Source organism: Salvelinus sp. IW2-2015, unplaced genomic scaffold (assembly GCF_002910315.2).
Source record: "Salvelinus sp. IW2-2015 unplaced genomic scaffold, ASM291031v2 Un_scaffold356, whole genome shotgun sequence".
NCBI classification, from domain to species: Eukaryota; Metazoa; Chordata; class Actinopteri; order Salmoniformes; family Salmonidae; genus Salvelinus; species Salvelinus sp. IW2-2015.
The window spans coordinates 131,538-155,038 of NW_019942547.1; the positions used below are offsets into that span (position 1 = coordinate 131,538).

Below are 23,501 nucleotides of genomic sequence, written 5' to 3' on the forward strand. Positions count from 1 at the left end.
CGCTACTCAGAGGAGATGCACCTCAGTCCGACTAAAGGCCTTCCACCCTACATTGTCTTTTTCTTCTCTCTCTCTCTCTTTCACACACACACACTCTCTGTCCCCCTCTTTTCCCTCTCTCTCTCGTTTTTCTTTTCAGGCATGCTTCCCCCCACAGCTCCTTTTCCCACTTCAAGGATTTGTGTCTCTCTCTCTGTCTCTCTCTCTCCCTCTCTCTCTCGTTTTTCTTTTCAGGCATGCTTCCCCCCACAGCTCCTTTTCCCACTTCAAGGATTTGTGTCAATTAGCTTTGGTAGTGTGCTTCCTTAATAATCTAGGCGAAAGACAGGTGAACGTTAACACTGTGTAATCATGTCAAGTAACCTAAAGATATTGGTAAACAAAATAATATGATGATAAAACGATGATTAAAAAACTATACCATTTCTCACTGCCCTACTGACAGCTAGTAATCAAAATGACCCCAAAATGGCCCGCTTTTATGTTGTTATTGTATTATTGTGTGTTGAAGTTATTGCATAATATTTCACCCACGCGTTTCATTTTTTATCCTACATGTGTGTCGATGCATGTACCACCAGGGGGCATGCCTGTGTCAAACTGTCACATGCACTCTCTCTAGAAATTATGTGTATAAACCCTGGATGACTGTCAGGGGGCGCTGTATTGAAGCCACCGTGCAGCCATCTTGGTAATCCTCCTCAAGAGTTAAAAATATTTTGGTAGCTATAGAAATGGATTTGTTAATGTCTACATTCGTTTTTGACACTTAAAAAAAAAATGAAATACACTTTAATGCATACTTTTAAATTATATTATGTGAGCTAAACATTTTTTTTAAATGGGGAGAGTACTAATGTTACTGTCACCACTACAACAACAAAAATACTTAAATACATGTAATTTTGTCCTTGAAATACTGTAGAATTCCATTAATTCCTATGGAGGACTGCACCTTCAAGGGAATGCCAATATGGCCGACCGGTGGTTTCAAAGCATTTCATTGGCCAATACATAGCATCAACAGTCCAGGGTTTATTTATGTAAGTCATTGCTCTATCCTATCTAATAATAGATAAGATAGTATTTTTGTTGTGATGTGAGCAAGCAAGCAGTATCAAGTGAATAGCCAATATATGTGTTTGTGTCTTCAGTCGCATACGTTTGTAGTGATTTTGTAGGCATTTATATGGAAAATGTTATCTGATCAAAATGTAAGGTCAGATTTCAGTTTTAGTAGCCTTTCCCGTCTGTTGACAAAGAATAAAAGAAAAAAAGATTCGCCCTTTGCCAAGTGTTTTTATTTGTAAGTTTTCATTATTCAATTATTTTAAACTGCTTTGAAAAATAGAAAATAAAACGAAACGGCTTGCCTTTGACATCTCTCGCCGTCTGTATATTGTTTAATTGGCAGGCCAAAGCCTCCAATTGCTGCCATCCACCCAACTGTGGGACCAATAGACAGCCGCTTCCGGATTACAACTGCCATGAATGGGCGGCTTTGCTGTAGCAACCCAAGACAGAAGTAGCTACCCAGAAAACGTGTCTCAGCAATGCAAAGCTCCGGGAGTCAAGACACAGCAGAAGCCAGGAAGCAGACTACGCAAACTGGCCCGGTCGACCGTCCTTGAACAGTTCTACTCAATCATGGTGGTGTGTAACAGAAATACATTTGATTTTTATGGGTTCATAAGTTGTATGGCTGGTCTGGCAATTTTTGTAAGGTTGAGTTGGGTAACACGATGTCTGAATTGCGTGRTAGTTCATTGGCTGCTTTATTGACCCCTTTTGTATGTTGACCAATTATTATTCTCCTCTGAAGATGGTAGCAAAATGGTCGCCAATTGGAGTTCGAGTCGTCCAATAACTTGCAATGTAATTGGTCATTCACGTGTCGTTTGCACTTTTTGTTGTATGTTTGTCCAATCCCTATCGACAATGTATTTCTGAGTGACATAATTACCGACCATTTAGCGCCTCGCCGGCTTTGCTGTCGTTGGACGATTTCATTGTTGTAGGCGGGTCTTGAGAAACTAGTGGCGTTTTGTGACGAGATGAAAATGGCGGCGGATGGCCGACTGCCGACTTTATCGGATATTATACATATAAAACTGCGATTTTAAACCAGCGTTCTCTGTCGATTTTAACAGAACTTAATTGTCATTTAATATTACCCGATTTTAATGATTTCCTAAACTCTTTGGGTGGAGTTTTCCAAAAGACAAAACGGAAAGTTCCCTTGGAAATAATAGATTGTTCGCTGTCTGCGGTTGCATTTTAAACTCGGACGTTCGTTTTAGTTTAGCTAACAGTTTGTTCAGCATAAGAAAATGTGTGTGAACTAACGTTAGTGGCCGCAAATAACCCAGGACTGGTAACCCCCCCCACCCCCTCACCCCCCTAAAACTAGCCAGACAAGTGTCTAAATTGTATCAATAGTAAGCTACACTCCATAGCTAACTTTAGCTATAACACGCTAAACGCTAGATAATGTACCACACTATAATCCCAAATGCAATATTGGCGCTATAAACACAAACCAAAATTTGCTAGTTAATCCCATTCTCTCGGTAGGGTTTTGTTTTGGTGATCGACAACAATGCTTCCCTTTAGTGGGGGATAGCTAGCCTCTTTACTATTTCACTAGCTATGTCCTAGTGGTAATTATCTACCGTTAGCTGTAAAAAAAAAAAAACTACGTTACAATATGTAAACGCTCTTTATTCGTACGGTGTTTTTTAATCAAATCAAAATGTATTAACTTGGCTACGTTGTTGACTGTATTTTAGATTTAGTTTGTCCGATTTGAAAGGCTATTTTAACCCGCAAGTGACAGTAGACATAGCTAATTTCTAGTAGTGTAATGTTTAAGTTAGCTTAGCTCTGTCAAATAAAGTCAAACTACATTTCCAATCACGAGCTAGTTGTAGTGTTCAGCAGCTTGACAGCGCAGTCAGGTACCCACGTGTATCGGCGAACCGCCTACCAAAGCAGTCCACTGTCTCAAGTGAAAGTCATTAAACATGGAAGATAAGCGTCGACCACGATTCAGCAAGCGACTGGTAAGTAACAAGTTGGCCCGGCGTTATTTCAATGTCTCCCTGTTTTGTCTGTAGTAAGAGTTCTTAGCTAACGTTACTTTAGACGTTGGTGATGAACGATCTGAAATGGCATGGACTACCGATAGTTACTAACTATATTGAAAGGTGCGTAGTATGGATATTTAATTATTTGTTGTGTTTTTAAACTATGCATGTGGATTAAGATGTTGGGATTATAAAGACAGAGGAAGTGAGTTATAACGTTACTAGTCTACGTTTCAATTCCAATACCTCATCATTTAGGTTATGGGAATAACTGTAGTGTTTTTTTCCCCCTAAGTAACAATTTAATTTGTTTCCAATACCAAAAAACTGAGAAGTTTGTCTCTGACTTGTCTTGCTTGATGGTGTCATGTAGTCCAGATTGGCACTCTTGACTGTAATTTGAGAGAGCACGGAAAACAGGCTCTTTGGTCAAAAGTGGTGCATTATAAAGGGAAGCGGGTGTCATTTTAAGACGAGCCAGGTTCATTGTTTGGGGGGGTTAAACCCTGCCAGGAGTGTGCATCATGTCACAGTCGCGCCAAAACATTGTAAAAGCAAACCCGAGCAGAAGACATTTGGTTAAAGAGGACCAGATCAACTATGTCTGGAGCAGTGAACATGGTTGGGTTGGGCAATGGCTGGGATTAGTGTCAGATCTAGCTAAATCCTTGAAAAGGAAGATTGCACATTTTTGTTACATGGTGCATTTTTGATTGAGAGTCCAACATGTCAGATAAGATTATTGATTGATATGTTTGAGGTGAGTAGTCTTTTATTTATTTWTTTGTATTTGATTGTAATTGCATTTCTGGTTTGTTCTGGGTATCAGAAGCCAGATACCTTGGCTTCCTATCCTTGGCTTCACGCCTGTTGAGCAAATTTGAATGTGTACTGCAGGGTTTAGTAGGGTGACTAGGGTCTCAGCCTACCTGACTGCAGAATCTGGATAGTTATAGGTGAGGTGACACAAAGGCTTTTACTAGACAATGGACCGTGGACATTATGTTTATAAWATACAATGGTGTGTGTGTGTTGTGATAGTTAAAGTTGAGTTTCAGACGATAGTCACGTTTGTGGGAGTATAAGCAGAACATGTATCGCTCAGAGCAGGAGCCAGGCAGCATCACTCCTCTGATGCAGAGATAGTTTTATCAATTATGAATAGGATGAGATTTAGGCAGTAGTGGTCAGTTCTACATCTCTTAGTCTCTGGTCTTTTAGGGAGAGGGAGGGAGCTCTTTTTCTTTGCCTGTACTTTGAGCCATGCATCTCCAGAAGGCATATTGCATGCAGTACAACAGTGTAAGTGATGAAACAGGAGAAATGGATTGGAGGGGAGGATGTGTGTGAGTGGAGAGGACACTGTGGTGAGAGCACGCTGTCTGCTCTGTGTGAAGCGAGAGGAGAAGTTACTGGGGAGGCTGGCTGCCTGACTGGCCATGTGAGCAGAAATGCGGATGGAGATGATGATGATGATGATGATGATATGGGGGGGGGGGGGCACTGCAGAGGCGAAAGGATGACAGAGCTGGATAGACCGCAGGCCTTTTTTTCACTCTAAAAAGAGAGGCGAGGGGGAGCGGAGGATTGTGAACAGAGATGCTGCTGCACTACGCCGGGGATGAAGGGATGTGGGAAAAGAAGAGGAAGAAAGATAAAGAGAGGAAGAGGGATGTAATGGTGATACTGAAGGTGCGAGGTGTGTCGAGTCTCTCCATCCCACAGGATTCCCCAAGGCGCACTGCAAGAGAGGGAAAGGGCAAGAGAAAAGGAGAGAAATATAATACAATTGAGAGGAAAAAGAGGATACTGGATTGCTGCAGTGAGGGGGAGAGAGAGCATCTGTAACCTTGCTTGTACTGGCTCTGAGATCCACCGTCTCTTGGCGATCTTTGATAATAAACATGGACAATGCGGTTAGATACTGCGTCGGCCCTTACCCACTGTGGTTGCTCAGGCGTCGTGGTGTGATTGTGTAGCTCAGGGTCGTCCATTGTTTCTTCAGTAGCTGAGTGAGTGGGCGGCCTGGAGACCCAGGATCTAGACAGGGGCCCTGGCTGTTTGTCGTTCCCCAGCCAAGGCATCTCCCAGACGGATCCCTCCCGCACCCCTCCAGACTGTTTCTCTCTAGAGTTTGTCGTCATGCAAGCCGAATTCCCGCCTTGGGAATACTAGGTGGAGCTGGACACTGCGGTGTGTGTGACCAGCAGCTGGTCTGTGTGATGTCTCCGTTAAAGGTGGTTGGTTTCGCCGGGTGCTGTGGCAGCGTAGTGCGTCGCTGAGAGACGGTATGCTGTGTCACTGTCTGTGTCTCCAATGGCAGCCTATTCCCTACGTAGTGCACTATCTAGGGAGCCATTTGGGTACACGCAGCCACTGTCCGCTGTACTGGGCACCGGCCCAGGGGAGCACAGACGGACTGGCGCACTGCATTACACCGCTCGCTGCAATTCACTGCAATGCCGTTGTGTTCGTCTCCTCTACCAAACCGCCTGAATGGAACAAAGYTCTCTCGTCAAACCTGGCTTAAAAAGATGGATAATGGACTTTGAATTTAGTGGGCCAGGGTTGTCTTTTTGAAGGGTTGGGCTGCCCRGAGCCAAGGAGGATTGCGGCGGCTGGCAGATGGGCAGTGAGCTATTGGAGGTAGGGCAGGTGCCTCGTGCTGCATCTGGTGTCACTGATTTGGCTGCTACAGCGGTGGATACTAGTGCTGCTTAATGTCCTGCTGTGGAGTGGCATTGGCTTGTGGCTGACCGGTGGACAATACAGCGAGGTCGTTTCACATTGTGCGGTGTTTGCAAGGAGTTGTGTGTGTTTCATGTTCAGGCTGAAGATGTTTAGAGGTGTGTGTGTGTTCAGGGCCGGCTGAGGATGTTTTAGATGTGTGTGTGTGTGTGTGTGTGTGAGACGGGCGGAGAGATTGCGTTCTCCGACATCTCTTATTGTTGTCACTGAGCTCTGGGCTGCTGGACCCTCCCCCCCTCCCTGGGTCAGCTGGTGCATTGCTATGGCAACCCTGGCCCACTCCCTGGTCCACTTTGTGTAGCTGTTAGCGATGCTGCTAATGATAACCATCTGCTTGTAGATGGAAAGGCTTTCTGAAAAATCTTCTCAGTTAAATGTTAACTAAAAAGTAGCCTCTGCCTTTCTGGCAGAATGACATCATGATTATTTGCGTCAATCCAATGGCCATTTGTTTTTGCAGACTCTGCAATCACATGAGCGCCATAGAAACATGTTAACCAAAGGGCACTTGCTTTAAAGGGTAACTACACCCATAATTGAAAATGTCTTTGATTTTTCCAAGACTGCAAAAGTAGTCTCCTGATGTGGTGTATCCATTGTTSTGCACTTAGAACATTAAATGTTGTATTTCTTAAAAATACAAAAAATAAACGTTTAACAGAAACATGGAAAAACAAAACGGAGAAAATTGAATTGGAGAGGGGGGGGTTGGGCAAATTATGTGGATTCAGGCCAAAACATAATCATTTTATGATTATGTTTTGCTACATGTCAGCCAGATTGCTTTTATTTTATTACCTACCTAGGTTTTTTGAAAAGTCCCCTTTGAACTCACCATGCTTTTTTAATCATTGAAGCTGTCAACCCAATGCAAGGCAGTGAGAATGGATGGACACTAAAAGGGGGTTTACTATAACCTAGCATGTGTTCTTGAGGATGATGAGTGGGGGTGGACATTGGATAACTAGATGATTTTTTTGCTCATATTTATCCAAATTGTATGTGTCCTCTTGAACTTGCGTTGCCAGCTGCTTTACGAACTTAAAATCTATGGACTTCTACCTAATATCTTATAAACCTAGGTGGAAATTTCATTGGGCTTTACATTTTCTAGATGGTTAGATTGGAACAACAACCAGTTAGCCTGGCAATTGTTGTCCAGGAGTGTAAAGATGGAGGAGCACCACCGTCAATGAAGCATCAAGCTTTCCAGCTGACAGACAGAGGTGGTGAAAAAGTAGTGGGGGTGGGGGACATTTTTGAGCAGGGGGAAGGGGCATGGTCCTTGAGTCAGGTTTAGGGGAGGGGGGGGGGGAATTATCCTTCTATCTGTTGTGCCCTTGAAGCACTGGGTAAAGAAAGGTTCCAAGTACCCCCTTCCCCCTGTTCTTTCTCTCCCTCTCTTTATCCCCCGATCCCTGAGAGAAGGGAGAGTCGGTGTGAGGGGAAATTAATGATGGGCTACATTAGAGAATTGATACCCTAGCCTGAACATCAATGTACTATGTGTGTTCTGTGTTGATATGGGTTTGTGTGGGTATGTTCATTCTTCCTTGCCCCAGTGTGTGTTGCTGTTTTGACACTTCAATCTCTTGGCACGAGAGCAGGTTTCTTTTTGTAGGAGGGAGCAGCAGGTAACTGTGTGGGAGCATTGTTAACACAGCCAAACGCTGCTGTCTTTAAGTAGCGTTACATTTTACAGAAATACCTTAAAGAACCTAGAAGTATTAAGCCTAACTATTAAAAAGTACCGTAAATACCCTAAAATAGTGCTCGATGGGATTTAAAGGGTATACAGCTGCTGAACACATTGAGGTAAATCTCTGCTCTTTATTCCCTCTTCCTCACATTCCTCTTTCCTATTCTATTTTGCTCCCCCTCTTACCTCTTCCTCCTCTCTTTCCTCTTCCCCCTCCTCACTCCAGCGGTCGGGCACGAGGCGGCGCTACCATGACGATGGTATCTCGGACGACGAGATCGAGGGGAAGAGGACCTTTGACCTGGAGGAGAAGTTGAGGAGCGAAAGGTTCACCTCAGACAGGGTGAAACGCATGGAGGGAAAAGGTCAGTGTTGGGGGTCATCGTAATCCTAAATCTATATGTCCTTCTACAGTGGAGGGTTTGGCTGTGGCTAAATATTGGAGACATTGGCTGCGTCTGAAATTGCACCCTATTCCCTATATAATGCACTTCTTTTGACAGTAGTAGTATGCTATAGGGTAACAAACTTGAGTAGCTTTGAGGATTCCTGTTTAGTTTATGGATTATCGTGTGTGTGTGGTTTTTCCAGACCTCACGTTTGAGTACATCCAAAGAGGTGGGTTGAGGGACCCGATCATCTTTGAGAAGCCAGACGGACTGGGCATCAAGTACGTCCTCCTTTTCCCCCTCCAAACTCTGTTGGAAACGCACTCGCTTTATTCTCTCTGGGGCAATTAGAATGGCTGAAATTGCATTAAAGTTTGTAATGAGTAATATGTAATGAGTAATATGTAACCCCGGTTTGTTGTGTTCTCTAAAGGATGCCAGATCCAGACTTCAGTGTGAACGACGTCAAGATATTTGTTGGTAAGATTCCCTCCTCCAGTGTTTCTATCCAAACACGCCTCTTCCCTTTTTGTTTTCCCAATTTCTCTCCTTCACCCACTCTATTTCTATGCTAACTCTTCCTCCATTTCTTTTGGCTTTTTTAACACTCCCTCATTTACATCTCCTTTATTTCCCTCACTTCCATTTTTAACACCACAGTCGACCAAACAAGCCTGCAGGCTCTAGTTTGATTTAATAGGGATATGGTCAAGTGCTGCAAAGAAGGACTTAGAAAAGCTGCAGCTGGCCCAGAGCAGAGCAGCATGTCTTGCCCTTCAATGTACACAGGGGGCTCGTGTCAACCGTCTCTCTCTGCTCAAAGTACAGGAGAGATTGACTGCATCAATTCTTGTGAGAAATAGTGTTAATTTCCAAATTTGTCTGTATAATCATTTTACATATAACTCTGAAAGGCGTACTTACCCACCAGACATGCCACCAGGGGTCTCTTCAGTCCCCAAATCGAGAAGAAATTCAAGGCAACGCACAGTATTCTATAGAGCCATTATTTCACGGAACACCCATCTCAAATGACTCAAGAAAACTGCAAAAAAAAGTGCTTCAAAACAACACCTCACAGAACAAGGCCTCTCCCCATCTGACCTAATTAACTGATAGCCAGTATTCAGACTCCTTCACTTTTCCCACTTTTTATCACGTTACAGCCGTATTCTAAAATTGATTAAATACCCCATAATGAAAAAGCAAAAACAGGTTTTTATGCATTTTTGCCTAAAAATATATATGGGTATGACACGCTACAAGCTTGGCACACCTGTATTTGAGTTTCTCCCATTGTTCTCTGCAGATCCTCTCAAGCTCTGTCAGGTTAGATGGGGAGCATCGCTGCACAGCTATTTTCAGGTCTCTCCAGAGATGTTCGATCGGGTTCCAACCCGGGCTGTGGCTGGGCCACTCTAGGATATGCAGAGACTTGTCCCGAAGCCACTCCGGTGTTCTTGGCTGTGTACTTAAGGTCGTTGTCCTGTTGGAAGGTGAACCTTCACTCCAGTCTGAGGACTTGAGCGCTCTGGAGCAGGTTTTCATGAAGGTTCTCTGTACTTTTCTCCATTCATCTTTCCCTCGATCCTGACTAGTCTCCTAGTCCCTGCCGTTGAAAAACATCCCCACAGCATGATGCTGCCACCACCATTCTTCACCGTAGGGATGGTGCCAGGTTTCTTCCAGACATGACGCTTGGCATTCAGGCCAAAGAGTTCAATCTTGGTTTCATCAGAGCAGAGAATCTTTTTTCCCATGGTCTGAGAGTCCTTTAGGTGCTTTTTGGCAAACTCCAAGCAGGCTGTCATGAGCCTTTTACTGAGGAGTGGCGTCCGTCTGGCCATAAAGGCCTGATTGGTGGAGGGCTGCAGAGATGGTTGTCCTTCTGGAAGATTTTCCCATCTCCACAGAGGAACTCAAGCTCTGTTGGTGACCATTTTGGTTCTTGGTCACCTCCCTGACCAAGGCCCTTTCCCCCCGATTACTCAGTTTGGCCGGGCGGCCAGCTCTAGGAAGAGTCTTGGTGGTTCCTTAATTCTTCCATTTAAGAATGATGGAGGCCACTGTGTTATTGAGGACCTACATTGCTGCAGGAATGTTTTGGTACCCTTCTCCAGATCTGTGCCTCGACGCAATCGGAGCTCTACAGACAATTCCTTCGACCTCATGGCTTGGTTTATGCTCTGACATGCACTGTCGACTGTGCTACCTTTAAATAGACAGGTGTGTGCCTTTCCAAATCATGTCCAATCAATGAATTTACCACAGGTGGACTCCAATCAAGTTGTAGAAACATCTCAAGGATGATCAATGGAAACAGGATGCACCAGAGCTCAATTTCAAATATCTTAGCAAAGGGTCTGAATTCTTATGTAAATAAGGTATTTCTGTTTTTATTTTTAATAAATTAGCAAAAAAATTCTACCGCTGTTTTTGCTTTGCCGTTATGGGGTATTGTGTGTAGATTTTATCCATTTGTGAATAAGGCTGTAACGTTACAAAAAGTGGAAAAGGGCAACGTGTCTGAATAGTTTTAGAATGCACTGTACATGTACGGATGTGTGGGTACCTGTCAGTAGGACCTTTTTGTTCTATTCTCGTTTTAAATTGGTGTCGTTCAGTCCTTGAGCTGTTCTTGTCTTGATGTTCTGTATTATTTCATGTTCAGGAAGAGTTGCTGCTGCTTCAGCAACAGTTAATGGGGATCTCAATAAAATACTCTTTTACCTTTTCCTCCTCCTCCATATTTTTGTCTGTCTCCTCTTTCTCTCCTTTGTTCCTCTGTCACCCATCTGTCTGTCCCCCCCCCTCTCTCCCTCCCTCCTTGGCTCTCCCAGGCAGCAGGCGTATGATCGACGTGATGGATGTGAGCACTCAGAAGGGTATAGAGATGTCTATGGCCCAGTGGCGACGTTACTACGAGACGCCCCCCTCCCAGAGGGACAAACTCTACAACGTCATCAGCCTGGAGTTTAGCCACACCAAACTGGAGAACCTGGTCCAGAGGCCTACATCGGTCAGTCTGATATATATAATACCCATAGGAACGCACGGACACTCTCTCACACACACACCAAGCTCACGAACCTGATCGGGAGGGGCCACGTTTGCCAGTATGAGACACACACACACACACACACACACAGGCATATTAGCACGCAGACACACAAACACATATCGGCACACACACACACCCTCCTGTCTGTTCTTACCKCCTCCTGTGTATCCTATCAGGTGGACATCATAGACTGGGTGGACAACATGTGGCCTCGGCACCTGAAGGAGAGACAGAGAGACTCCACCAACTCCATCACAGACATGCAGTACCCCAAAGTGCAGAAGTAAGGCTCAAATGGCACCCTATTCCCTATGTAGTGCACAACTATTGACAGGGTCTGCAGGCTCCACCAACTCCCATCACAGACATGCAGTACCACAAAGTGCAGAAGTAAGGCTCAAATGGCACCCTATTCCCTATGTAGTGCACAACTATTGACCAGGTCTGCAGGCTCCACCAACTCCCATCACAGACATGCAGAAGTAAGGCTCAAATGGCACCCTATTCCCTATGTAGTGCACAACTATTGACCAGGGTCTGCAGGCTCCACCAACTCCCATCACAGACATGCAGTACCCCAAAGTGCAGAAGTGAGACCCTCTCACTGCATTCTCCTTCCCCCTTTTCCCTCCTCCAACATGTGTTCCAGGTACTGTCTAATGAGTGTGCAGGGCTGCTACACAGGACTTCCACATTGACTTCGGAGGTTCCTCGGTCTGGTACCACATACTGCGGGGAGGCAAGGTAAGAGGAACGATTAATCTCACACTGCACGACGTGGACTCGAGTCTCGACTTAAGACTCGGACCTACGACTTGGGACTCGAGTAAGAGCGACTCTTGTTTCCTCTCACTTCTTACCTCTGACCCCTTGCTTCCTGTCAGGTGTTCTGCTGATCCCCCCGCACGCCTCAGAACCTGGAGCTGTATGAGGACTGGGTGTTGTCAGGGAAACAGGAGACATCTTCCTGGGAGACAAGGCCAGGACTGTCAGAGGATAGAGCTGAAGCAGGCGCTATACCTTCATGATCCCTTCAGGACTCACTTAATATGTAGTGAAATCTGGTGTATATGTATTGTAATGTTTAAAAATATATAAGTGGGAGAACAAGTATTTGATACACTGCCGATTTTGCAAGTTTCCTACTTACAAAGCATGTAGAGGTCTGTAATTTTTATCATAGGTACACTTCAACTGGTGGAGACGGAATCTAAAACAAAAATCCAGAAAATCACATTGTATGATTTTTAAGTAATTCATTTGCATTTTATTGCATGACATAAGTATTTGATACATCAGAAAAGCAGAACTTAATATTTGGTACAGAAACCTTTGTTTGCAATTACAGAGATCATACGTTTCCTGTAGTTCTTGACCAGGTTTGCACACACTGCAGCAGGGATTTTGGCCCACTCCTCCATACAGACCTTCTCCAGATCCTTCAGGTTTCGGGCTGTCGCTGGGCAATACGGACTTTCAGCTCCCTCCAAAGATTTTCTATTGGGTTCAGGTCTGGAGACTGGCTAGGCCACTCCAGGACCTTGAGATGCTTCTTACGGAGCCACTCCTTAGTTGCCCTGGCTGTGTGTTTCGGGTCGTTGTCATGCTGGAAGACCCAGCCACGACCCATCTTCAATGCTCTTACTGAGGGAAGGAGGTTGTTGGCCAAGATTCTGCGATACATGGCCCCATACATCCTCCCCTCAATACGGTGCAGTCGTCCTGTCCCCTTTGCAGAAAAGCATCCCCAAAGAATGATGTTTCCACCTCCATGCTTCACGGTTTGGGATGGTGTTCTTGGGGTTGTACTCATCCTTCTTCTTCCTCCAAACACGGCGAGTGGAGTTTAGACCAAAAAGCTCAATTTTTGTCTCATCAGACCACATGACCTTCCTCCACTCCTCCTCTGATCATCCAGAGGGTCATTGGCAAACTTCAGACGGGCCTGGACATGCGCTGGCTTGAGCAAGGGGACCTTGCGTGCACTGCAGGATTTTAATCCATGACGGCGTAGTGTGTTACTAATGGTTTTCTTTGAGACTGTGATCCCAGCTCTCTTCAGGTCATTGACCAGGTCCTGCGTGTAGTTCTGGGCTGATCCCTCACCTTCCTCATGATCATTGATGCCCCACGAGGTGAGATCTTGCATGGAGCCCCAGACCGAGGGTGATTGACCGTCATCTTGAACTTCTTCCATTTTCAAATAATTGCGCACAACATGTGCCTTCTCACCAAGCTGCTTGCCTATTGTCCTGTAGCCCATCCCAGCCTTGTGCAGGTCTACAATTTACCCCTGATGTCCTTACACATCTCTCTGGTCTTGGCCATTGTGGAAAGATTGGAGTCTGTTTGATTGAGTGTGTGGACAGGTGTCTTTTATACAGGTAACGAGCTCAAACAGGTGCATTTAATACAGGTAATGAGTGGAGAACAGGAGGGCTTCTTAAAGAAAAACGAACAGGTCTGTGAGAGCCGGAATTCTTACTGGTYGGTAGGTGATCAAATACTTATGTCATGCAATAAAATGCAAATTAATTACTTACAAATCCTACAATGTGATTTTCTGGATTTTTGTTTTAGATTCCGTCTCTCACAGTTGAAGTGTACCTATGATAAAAATTACAGACCTCTACATGCTTTGTAAGTAGGAAAAMCTGCAAAATCGGCAGTGTATCAAATACTTGTTCTCCCCACTGTATATATAAATGTGTAACTGCCTTATTTTTGCTGAACCTCAGGAAGAGTATCAGGAAGAGTATGGGGATCCATAATAAATACACTTTGAATTGTACTTGTGCTTTGGCACATACAGATATTTAACCGTTTGAACTTCAACCTAGTGTTGTGTGTTCCTGTTTCTAATGTTTATCTTTGTTTGTGTCCTGTCAGGTTGGATCCATGCGGTCTACACTCCAGTGGACACCCTGGTGTTTGGGGGAAACTTTCTCCACAGCTTCAATATCCCCATGCAACTCAACATCTACAGCATTGAGGACAGAACACGGGTGGGTCAGACACACACTCTCTCTCTCTCTCTCTCTCTTCCATTTAATCTCTCTCCTAAATGTACTGAATGTTTTTATTCCTGAGCACTCGTAGAAGAGAAGTTCCTATGTATGTCGTGGAAGTTACTAATAAGTTGAACTTGGTGTCTGTGCAGGTACCAGCTAAGTTCCGTTACCCGTTCTACTATGAGATGTGTTGGTAYGTGTTGGAGAGATACCTCTTCAGTCTGACCAACACCTCCTACCTCACGCCTGACTTCCAGAAACACTCCCTGGGCATCGGTCAGTGCCAACGCTACCTCCTCTCACTACCCCCTCTGTTTCTCTGTTCTCACCCCCTCCCCTCTGTTTCTCTGTTCTCACCGCCTCCATCTCTCTCTACACTCTACTATTCCAGCTTTACAGCAGGCAGCTCAGCACTTCTCTAACCACCATTACTTTATATTAGGTGGTTACGTTTGAATGACAACACGAGATCTATAATTTGAGGCGTGCGTTCTCCGTATTACGTGTTAGACCAGAAAACCTTGAATTGCTCTGTGAAGTGTCTTATCTTTCCAGCTCCACCTCTTAATCTCYCYGTCCCTCCCTCCCTCCAGGTCTTACCAGAGACCCCTCCACCTGTGAGTCGGTCAACGGCCACACCCAGAAGGAGGATGAAGAGGAGGCTCCCCCGACGCGGGGCTCTAAGCCCGGGGTGAAGGTTCACCTSACGCCCTTTGAGCTGGAGGGGCTGTGGAACCTGCTGGGGAAGCTGGAGTCACTGCCCTCACAGAAGAACTGTGTCCCGGCGGGCATMCACAATGCTCCCGCGCTGCTGCACGACATCAGGGTGAGTGCTGAGTGGGTACAGGGTGTGTCTGACAGAGTTAAATATCCTAATATCAAAATGGATGCACGCATGACTGACTAAGTCACTTTAGATAAAAGCGTCTGCTGAATGGCATGTATTATAAAGTGTGTATTTTTGTTCATGTATTAACCTTCTTGTCTTCTCTAAGGCCCTGCTGAAGGAGCATGCTAATGACATCCCCAAACTGTCCTACACTGGRAAGCCCATCGTCAAGTGGCCCACTAGGGTGAGAAGGACACACGCCACATTCAGTCACACGCTCATAGTAACCGTTTACACTCGTAAACGGGTTCAGTTTGGCCACTGMTAAGCGCCTTAATTGGGACGCCAGCGGCTGTACGGTAACATGCTGTACCTGACGTCAGAGCTCAGGTTCTCCGCTTCACAGCTCCTGACAGCCATTATAAACTCGAGCACCGCACGACAAGAAGTTGACCCCCACCCCTCCTAATTTTTKGGGGGGTCTGAGTGACGGAAATGCTTTTAAATTATGAGGACTCGATGTATTTTGAAAGATGAAACGTTGAGGATGATAATAAATACCGCTCTGACGTCATACAAGCCAAACACCTGTGAGTCCAAATGTGCACTTCACATTTCCATATAAAACTCGTGTCGTATACAGCGTCAACGTTTTATGATCACTGTTTGACGTACAGTTACAAGATGGCATGGTGTCAGGCTCATTCAGTTCAGAACAGGGTATATGTTTGTTTATTGTGAAGAACATTTTCGGCGTATCACGCACACGAATGCACTCCTGACTCGGTTCTACGCACACCGAAATTCCGGTCTGTTTCTCTGGATTGCCGTGTGAAAGCAAAACACTAAGATCGTATTTTACAAYTTAGCTAGTCATGTTGGCAATAGATACAAGTTTTCAAATGATGCCCACTTGACCCAGGCTTCAGTTTATAATGACATGTTTTTGGACAGCGTGAACCACAACAGTAATTGTGTGATGGCGGGGATGCAGGGCTTGTGTTCCAAACAAGTCAACTACAAGTGTACTTGCTCTAGTTCCTCAACGGCACAGCTAGGAGAGCTAAAGAATGACCTTTTTATAGTTGAAGMCTCTTCACATAAAAGTGCATTGAATTTAATAATGTTTTAAATAATGTTACTGGAAGTATCCAGATGACAGTAAATGTAAAATGCGCATAAAATCAAGTTTAATGTTGGGTTTCAATCTTGTCTGGTGAACTGTTGTCCTCAACTTTGGTTGAATCATTTTCCCATAATAACCAATAACAGTTGCTACCATTCTTATGCATTTGCTTTTAATGGTTGTTCTGTAAGAACCATTTCAATGTAGCCCTGTCCATATAGGCCTCTACCCACAAGTCTGAAGGGTTAACGCACACGTACTGTACATTGTCATAAGACGAGAGCGAATCATGCCACGTTCTTAGACTGCTCCACACCTCAAACGCTTAAAATCCATCTACTTATCTGACTCCCAAATCAAAGGGTAATTTAATCCACAGAGGGATGCTTTTCCAGACAGAGATTAAGCCTAGTGCTGGACTGTTGCCTGCCTTCGCCCCCCCCCCCCCAAAAACTTGAATTTACCCTTTTCCCCATTCATTCTCGCCCCCAGCCGTCGTGGTACCAGCCTCCTCCCCCTCCTCCCCCGGTGGCTCGTCCCAAGCTGTCTGCCACGGTGGTGACCCCGCGACCCCAGAAGCCCGCCTCCTCCATGTCCGTGCTGCGGCGGCGGCGCGTGCGGTGTAAGCGCTGCGAGGCGTGCGTCAGGACGGAGTGCGGGGACTGTAACTTCTGCAGGGACATGAAGAAGTTCGGCGGGCCGGGGAAACTCAAACAGACCTGCGTGCTCCGACAGTGTCTGGCGGTGAGAGAAAGAGGGGGGGGGGGGGGTGTGTGTGTGAGCTGTCTCATTTGTACAGTAGAAGCATTGTCACTGTCTCCCTCTGCCAGCTGTGTGTGTCACTTACTGCTTGGCTTTGATGCCTGTGTCCTTACTCTTTATCTCTTTTTCCCAGCTAGTATACTGTGTGTGTGTGTGTGTGTGTTTGATTCATTCTGACAGAATATACTAGTCTCAGTGTATTAACTCCTCTGTTTCTCTCTCCTCCAGCCGGGTCTGCCCCTGTCAGTGGTGTGTGAGCTCTGTGGAGAGGGGAACCAGGAGGGAGGAGAGGGGCCAGTCTTCGCCCTCACCCTCATGGAGTGTTCCAACTGTGCCCAGATAGCCCACCCCGCCTGCCTCAAGGTAACCCCCGACACACTCCTCAAACTATACCCTACCTTCAAGTTTCAGCTTCATTTGCCGTAAGTACATCTTACTCACCAGAGCTCTCGCAATCTAATCAGCATTCAAACACACGACCACACAAAGTCACTTGTCTGGTGACATCAGTACAGATGGAGGTTAAACTCTCCCTCCTACCTCTTTCCTTTTGTTCTCAAACAAAATGCTCTACATATCTCTAACCATCCTTTTCTCCCTCCACCTCTCTCACTCTCTCTGTCTCTCTAGGTAACAGGGGAGGGTGTGGTGAACACAGATCTGCCCAGCTGCTGGGAGTGTCCCAAATGTGTTCTGGGAATCACCGACACTGAGGTAGACCCTCCTCCTTTATCTACACACTCTCTCTCACACACACACACACATACACACACACACACACACACCACTGTGTCCCGGCTAGCTAACGGCCGTGACTCTCTCCCTGTGCTGTGTGTCAGTCTTCGGGTACCGATGATGATGACGACAGCGGGGCGTCCGTTGGCCTCGGCGCTGGCGCAAGCCCCCTCTCCCCCGCCGCCCTCTCCTCCTCCCAGGGGCCTCTAGGGGTCTCCATGGAGCCAGGCTCTGCTCCTGGGTTGGGGGATGAGGGCTGGGGCAGGGCGTTACTGCTACACCCAGGGCTGGTTCCCAATCCCCCCTCCTCCTCCTGGTCCTCAGAGGCGCCCCTTCCCTCCCCTGGTCAGCTACTACCACAGCAGCGCGGCCTCAAGCGGGCGGGGAGATGGGCAAGCGGGCGCAGGAAGAGGGTGAGAGGCCTACCGCCGCCACCGTCCTCCCCCCCGCCCGTTACATCATCATCACGCGCCTACCGCTGCTCTGACTGACGAGGGGAGGGGCTGGGGGAGACGTGGTGCTTTGGGCTCCACAAATACTGGGTGAATGCAGAACCTTTTGCTTTAGGGTTGATATCAGACCTGAGTTTTAAGTCATTTCAAATACTTTATCTGTTCTTGTTTTGAGCTTCCCTAGCTTAATGTTCCAATAGAATAGTCCCAAAACTGCACATCTTGCACTCCAGGCAAACTCAAAAGTATTTAGAGGTTTTCAACTATTTGAACCCAGGTCTAGTCGATATGAGACGGTATTTGTGGAGCAGAAAGTCTTTGTAGCCTGAACGACAGCCCAAAGCATGCGGAGGTTTGAGTGAGAGAAACGGCGGCTTGTGATGTGAGYGTGCTTGTCTGTGTTCACAGTGCAGCAGGCATTATGTCAACAGAGATGTTACAGTATTCAATGAACAGTGAATTTCTGTTGCATTGATGTTTTTCTTCTTCTTTTTTGATTTCAGGTGAAAGGGGACAAGAATAAAATGTTACACGCGGTAAGTATGCCAGCCAATAAAAGTGTATTCAATTAAACCAAAGACTGTTTTTCATCCTTACCCTAACGGATACTTTGCTCCCTTTCCTCCCTCCTCTCTCTTTCCAGAAACGCAAGTCTTCTTCGTACCTCGACGGCCGCATCGCCAAGATCTATCGTCGCCGAGACGACGACGATGACTCAGGCAGCGATGATGACGACGACGACGACGATGAGGATGATGATGATGATGAAGGCTCCAGGGGCGGAGGAGGCGGCGCGGGAAGGAAGATGTCCGGACCACGCCCTCGCGGCAGTGGCTCCGCCTCTCGAAGAGGCTACGGGACTGGGAGGCGAGGCATTTGGAGAGGCTCCTCCCACAGAGGGGCAGGCCGCGGAAGCGGGCTGGCCCCTCACTCCTCCCTGAAGATGAGGCGTGGCAGAGGGGGGCTGGGGGTGGGGCGAGGGGACAGGGAGGGGGGGCGCAGGGAGAGAGGCGGGAGAGTGCGCCTCCGGGGAGGCACCAGGATGCAGAGACGCAGGGACGAGTCAGAGGACGACGATGATGATGATGACGACGACGATGAAGATGACGACAGCGAGGAAGATCCGCAGCATCACCACCGGCAACGCCGCAGGCGGAGGAGAACGGACGACGAGGAAGACGACGAAGACGAGGAAGACAGCTCTGCTCGGGACCTGGAGGGGGAGGATGAGGATGTGGACGATGAAGACGAGGATGAGGAAGACGACGAGAACCAGTCAGACTCCGAACCAGAGCCTCCCGTTCTCCTGGTGTCTGACCTTAACGACGACTTCCTAAACGGCTCGTACCTGACAGTGACCCTACAACGCCCCCCCAGGGCTAAACGCCACCCCGGCTCCATCGTGCCCAAGCTGGAGGCCGCCATGTCTCCCAGAACCCACGGCGGCGGTCCAGGTTACGTCCAGCATAAAACCCTCGGGAAGACGCGGCACAAAAACGGCACGGTCGCCGCCGGCAACGGCCTGGCACAGCCCGCCAAGAATCCAGTGGGCCGGCCGCCTCGTCACCGTATCAACAATCCCCACGGCGACACAGCAGACAGGGAAAGAGAGAGGGACACTGCCTCTCCTTCCTCCTCTGACTCCTCGGCCTCCCCCACCCCTCCTCCCCACTCCTCCCACTCTCCTTCCTCGCTCCTGTCGCTTCCCTCCTTCAAGGATGTAGGAAACGAGAAAGGAGGGGAGAAGGAGGTGTGGGTGGCGGTGTTCCGTTACCTGAGCAGAGCCGAGCTGGCTAGCTGTATGACTGTCTGTAAGGCCTGGTACAAATGGTGAGTCACAACCGTCCCTCTGTTATTAGAGTAACATTCACAGCCATTGGCATGGCTTGTTTTAGTGATTTTTTTTTGGGGGGGGGGACCTTTACAGTTGCATATTGGGATATTATTTTTTGCCGATATCGCATTAACAATATCGTAATATTATTTTTGAGCTCGTTTTTCCTTCATAGCTTGTTCTCCGTCTTTTTCAAATATGGAGCCAATTTTGTTTTCAGCACTTATTTCCGTGACTGATTTAAAACTCGTTTTCTCATGGCTCTCTGAGCAAAACGATGAGCAATATGTTTGGAACATTGAATCGCATTAAAATCACAGTATCGAATCACGTTGCAAATAGAATTGCATCGGCACCGAAGTATCGCGATAATATCACACTGAGTTCCCTGGCAATTACCAGCCTTATTTTATTGTTTCTATAGATAAAGGAGTTTATTTSCTGTTTCTGCTTCAACGCAGTTTTAGGATTCTTCATCCGATAAAGTTGCATGACTGTCTCCGTAATCTGTGGACGAAAGGACACTTTCTATGGGGCTTCTCCATAAAGCAGGTTTTTTACACCAGAGGATGAGACAGTGATGTCATTTTTATGGATGGGAAAATACTTAAGCTTTGTTGAACCAGAAACAGGAGACATCCTTTATCTAACGAGACTGTGTCCAGATCCTCATTTCTTTACCCCCCTCTGCTGGCTTCCCCCTCTCCTTTCCTGCCCTCTCCCTCCCTCTCTCTCCTCTCTGTAGGAGTTGTGACAAGCGTCTGTGGAGTGGTGTGGATGTATCGCGTTGTCCCTCTCTCTCCTCCCAGGCCCTGCAGGGCATCATCAAACGTCAGCCCACCTCCCTGGACCTCTCCTGGACCCCCGTGTCCAAGAAACAGATCACCCTGCTCATACACCGCCTGCCAGGTAGGACACACACCTCAACCCTGCTGCCTGTCCGACACACACACACACACCTCAACCCTGCTGCCTGTCCGACACACACACACACACCTCAACCCTGCTGCCTGTCCGGTACACACACACACACACACACCTCAACATTGCAAGATGAATTAAACCCCCCCCCCTCCTCTCTCAGGTCTGAAGGAGTTGATGATAGCAGGTTGCTCCTGGTCGTCCATGTCAGCCCTGTCCACCCCCAGCCTGCCGTGCCTCCGTACCCTGGACCTGCGCTGGGCAGAGGGGGTCAAAGACACCCAGATCAGGGACCTGGTCACACCACCAGGTCACTACTCAATAGTAACTGAGGTGTTAGGGGTGTAAGGAGTTACATCTCTCTCTCCTTTTCCTACAGGCTGTTATAACTGCAGCAGGCTACTGGTTTGTGGGAGTGTGTGTGTTTTTGACTGTAGTGGTTTCTTTGGGGAATTATCTAGCTGCCTCACCTCCCCTATGATAAATTAATCTAGTGTTTTAGGTGGTTGGGTTGGCAAGTATTTGTCTTGAATGGTGTGTGTGTGTGTGTGTGTGTTACAGTACTGTACGTATCTAACCCCTCTCTCCCTGCAGGTTGTGACAGTCGGTCTCGGCTGCGTGGCTGTGTGGTGCTGCGTCTAGCTGGCCTGGACATAAGTGACTCCACCCTGAGGCTGATTCTTCGTCACATGCCCCTGCTAGAGAGGCTGGACCTGGCCCACTGCAGAGACCTCACTGACCAGTCCATCTGCCTGCTCACCGCCGCCGGCACACACACCCGTAACACACTCACGGAGATCAACCTCGCAGGTAGGCGCACGCATACACACACATCCCATGAAATGCATAGAGATTAACCTTGGAGGTACACACACACACACACATATTGCAATCCCTGAGATCAACCTCGCAAGTACACACACATACACACACACTCATTTCCTTCATACAGGTTGTACACCTCTACCTGTGTCTAAGCCCTCCTCCTCCCCCAGGCTGTAACAAGCTGACGGACGGCTGTCTGGCGTACCTGAAGAGGGCGTCTGGCCTGGCGCTGCTGGACCTGCGGGGCTGCAAAGGTGTGACGCGGCAGGGCTGTGAGGGCTTCATCTCGGACCTCTCTCACTGCGTCCTGTTCTGTATGACGGAGGAGAAACTCATCCAGAGGATATCGTAAAACCGACGCCCCCCCCCCTCGTTCGTACCCCTACGCAAGGGGCACACAGAGACCCCACACCAGCCAGGGGGGAGAGAGGGGGAGCAGCAAACACCCCTCCCCCGAAACGGAGAACAAGCGCTCCAGAAAAAAAGGAGGGCGAGCAAAAGAAAAAGGTGTAAAGACGTTCGCACTCCTCACTACGGGTGATGGAAGGAAGACATGGTGGAAGGAGAGGGTAGAATGTGCTGTTGCAGCGTCATGTGTTTATTAGGCGGGTTAGGAATTCTGAATAGCACAGACACTTGTTAGTGTTCACGCTACATGGCTGGAAATGGGAACCCTATGGATTGAATGTGGGTGTTTGTAAGATGTGGTCCCACAAAGCCGTAGAGTGAATCAGGGTTTAGATTTCAGAGGGGGTTGAGAGGGAAGGGGACTGGAGGAGGGGACTGGAGAAGACTCCGACATGACTGGTATCCCACTAGGTCCAGACTCTATGCTGAACTTTCCATGGACTCCTTGGGAAACCGAGCCGTCGGGATGATTAAATGCGAACGGGTGCCAAACCTGTCCTAGAACCCCCCCCCCCCMCMCCCCGCTGTCCCTCCTTCTTTTCGCACCATCCTCACCCCTCTCCGTTTGATACGCTCACAGCCGTGAGGTTTTTTTTGGATGAAAACCGTACTGTATCGCTCATTAGTTTGCGTCCCAAATGGAGCCCTAGTCAAAAGTAGTACACTATATAGGGAATAGGGTGCTATTTGGGACAAATACATAGTCTCTCTTCAGTTTTACTTGACTCCCTTTCTCACTACCAGCCACTACAGGTCTTAACGTTATAGTCTTTGAATTCCCTCATTTGACCGAATATTTTCCTCCTCCTGTCGTATTCATCTCTTTCCTTTCTGTGTCTTTTTAGAGGTGTAACGTTTTGTTCATCCCTCTCTCTATCCCCCATAATGTTATTGTTAGTGTTGAACCAGAGGGCTCGTGGGTTGCGTCCCAAATGTCACCCTAGTCCCAATATAGTGCACTACTTTTGAAAAAGAAGTGCACTATATAGAGAATAGGATACCATTTGGGCTGCAGACTTTATCTTGGTGAATTGTGTTGGTTGCCCTACTGCAGTTGCTCAATGGGACTGGAACATGCCTGTAGCATTGCAATCAATGATATAAATATTTTCTGAAATGTTTTGCAGAAAATCTTTTTTTTCTTTTTTCATTTGTGGTTTTTACAAGAAAAAAAGAGAAATAAAACAAGAAAAATCTTCAATGGATAGTGTGCGCGCACGTCTTGATTTAAATGAAATGGAGGTCAGTAGCCATATACAGTACCATTTAAAAGTTGGTACTGTATAAAAGTTGGTAACCACTCATTCAAGGGTTTTTCTTTATTTTTACTGTTTTCTACATTGTAGAATAATAGTGAAGAAGTCAACTATGAAATAACACATGGAATCATGTAGTAACCAAAAAAGTGTTAAACAGATTTTAGATTGAAAGTAGCCACCCTTTGACTTGATGACAGCTTTTCCAACAGTCTTGAAGGAGTTCCCACATATGCTGAGCACTTGTTGGCTGCTTTTCCTTCACTCTGCGGTCCAACTCATCCCAAACCATCTCTATTGGGTTGAGGTCGGGTGATTGTGGAAGCCAGATCATCTGATGCAGCACTCCATCACTCTGA

At 47.0% G+C, this 23,501-nt stretch overlaps 1 pseudogene; it reads left to right on the plus strand.

Annotated features, from left to right (window-relative positions):
• Window positions 1–1,440: 1,440 nt before the first annotated feature.
• Window positions 1,441–23,089, plus strand: LOC112068278 (lysine-specific demethylase 2A-like; annotated as a pseudogene).
• Window positions 23,090–23,501: the final 412 nt, after the last annotated feature.